At 47.0% G+C, this 2351-nt stretch overlaps 1 protein-coding gene across 1 annotated transcript in view; it reads left to right on the top strand.

Moving 5' to 3' along the window:
* Fam207a (family with sequence similarity 207 member A) overlaps positions 1 to 2351 on the top strand; it is a 32895-nt gene that overhangs the window by 486 nt on the left and 30058 nt on the right. The gene's annotated exons all lie outside the window — the stretch shown is intronic.

The raw sequence follows: 2351 nt of genomic DNA, 5'->3' as shown, positions 1-2351 counted from the left end.
TCTCCGCAGAGCAGGACCTCTTCATGGCTAGGGTCTCCGCAGAGCAGGACCTCTTCATGGCTGGGGTCTCCGCAGAGCAGGACCTCTTCATGGCTGGGGTCTCCGCAGAGCAGGAGCTCTGCATGGCTGGGGTCTCCGTAGAGTAGGGGTCCTGCATGGCTGTGGTCTCCGTAGAGCAGGGGTCCTGCATGGCTGGGGTCTCCGTAGAGCAGGGGTCCTGCATGGCTGGGGTCTCCGCAGAGCAGGGGCCTTGCAGGACCCGAGTTCATTACTGCTGGGTTGCTGTCTCCCACTGTGTGGGTTCTGGCCACTCCGGTTAGGGTCCTGACCCGGTCCCACCTTTAGCCGTGTGTCCTCTTGGTTGAAGTGTGGGGCTCCTGAAACACTCCATTGCTGGAGGAGAGCCCCACTCCACGTTTTGGAAATGACGCAGGACGCTAGCCAGCTCTTTAAAATGCACCCGGCTTTCAGTAAAGAGGAGGTTCCCGAAGTTAGGTGACTTGAAAAGAAGCGCTGTTCTCTTTACAGTCATCCATGCCTTCATCCACCCATACTTGCAAGCAAGAATCTACTTTTGGCCTTTGCTGTGGACAGTCTGTAAATGGAGATTGTGATCTCTTGTGTTGGCTTCTTTCTCGCAGCCCGCTATTGTTAAGAGTTCGTCAGCGTTGCATGATATATCTACATAATTTTTGCCTGGTGCTCCTCTTTCAGCTGCCTTGGCAATATTTTCTGGTTTGCGTAGGAGCAGCAGAGGGGCCATTGTTGGACCATGGGGCCAGTGGCTTCCCATCAGTAATTCTGAAGCATGCATGTCAAGCATTTACTGTGTGCCATGTGTCACACACCTGTAAAGCTGACACAATCTCATTTGTGATTGTGACAGATTTTTTAAAAAAAATCTTTTATGTGTGTGTTTCAAGTGCATGTATGCATTTATCATGTGTACCATGTGTGGCGCTGTTAGAAGCTAAAGAGGGCTTGTGTGGATGAATCCCCTGGAACTAGAGTTAGGGATGGTTGTATGCCACCACGGCTGTGCCAGGGACCAAATATTGGTCCTCTGCGAGAACAGCAAGTGCTCCTAATCACTGAGCCACCCATTTCTCATTTCTCATTTTTTTTCATGCATTTTTTTTTTTCTATTGAGGCAGAACCTTGCTGTAGTTATGGCTGTCCTTGAACTCACTATGTAGACCAGGCTGGTCTTGAACTCAGAAAAGGTTAGCCTGCCTCTGCCTCCCAAATGCTGCAGTTAAAGACACGTGCCACCATGCCCAGCAAGATAAGATTTCTTAAGAGTTAAGTAAATCCTGGAGGGTGCCCAGCTACTTAGTGGAGTTGCTGGTATTTGCCAAAATCAGGCTCTAGAGTCTTGGCTTCAGCTCTGAGTATCGTTCCATTGATCCTTATGCCAGTATCACACAGCTTGACTTAGAGTGGTTCTGAGTCAGCTTGAGGTCTGGAAATGTAGATCCTCAGACCCTTTCCTTTACGGAATTATGCCACTCTCTGGGTCCCCAACTGGGTCTCTTGCATTCCCTTATGGATTTTAGCATCAGTGATGAATCAGTTTTCACACACACACAAAAGACATCCTGTGTGAAGTTTTTTGTTTTATAATTTTTTTACATTACTGTGTCTGCACGTGGAGACGTGTGCCCAGATGTGTGTGTGGAGGACGGAGGACCGCTCATGAGAGTCAGTTCTCTCCTTCATGTGGGTTCCGGGGGGACAGCTCATGAGAGTCAGTTCTCTCCTTCATGTGGGTAGAATTTGATGGCCAGGGTCTTTACCCGCTGAGCCTTCTTTCTTGATTTAGACATTTGATAGTTTTAGTTAATATTTAGAGGATGTTGCCCTCTTAGGAATATTTGATCTTTCAATTCATGAAAATAAAGTAACTTACCATTTCTTCCTTTAAATATACTTTGCAGTTTTTATGATTCAATTCTTGTACTAATTTTGTTGTTTATTCTTTTGTTTGTTTGTTTTTTGTTTTTGTTTTGCTTTGTTTGAGACAGAGTTTCTCAGTAGTTTTGGAGCCTTTCCTGGAACTAGCTCTTGTAGACCAGGCTGGCCTTGAACTCACCGAGATCCGCCTGTCCTTGCCCCCGAGTGCTAGGATTAAAGGCGTGCGCCACCACCACCTGGCCTGTTGTTTATTCTTAAATGCTATATATTTTACTTTTATTTTATGTGCATTTATCTGGACACAGGAATGCCATGGTGTACATGCAGAGGTCAGAGAACAGTTTGTAGGGCTCCGTTCTATCCTACCACATGGGTCCTGGGATTCAACTTCACTCTTCAACCTTGATAGGGACACTTTACCCACCACACCTTGTCTG

This window comes from Microtus ochrogaster, linkage group LG2 (assembly GCF_000317375.1).
Source record: "Microtus ochrogaster isolate Prairie Vole_2 linkage group LG2, MicOch1.0, whole genome shotgun sequence".
Lineage (NCBI taxonomy): Eukaryota > Metazoa > Chordata > Mammalia > Rodentia > Cricetidae > Microtus > Microtus ochrogaster.
Note: the sequence above shows the minus strand (reverse complement) of the source record. Positions and strands in the feature narration are given on the sequence as shown.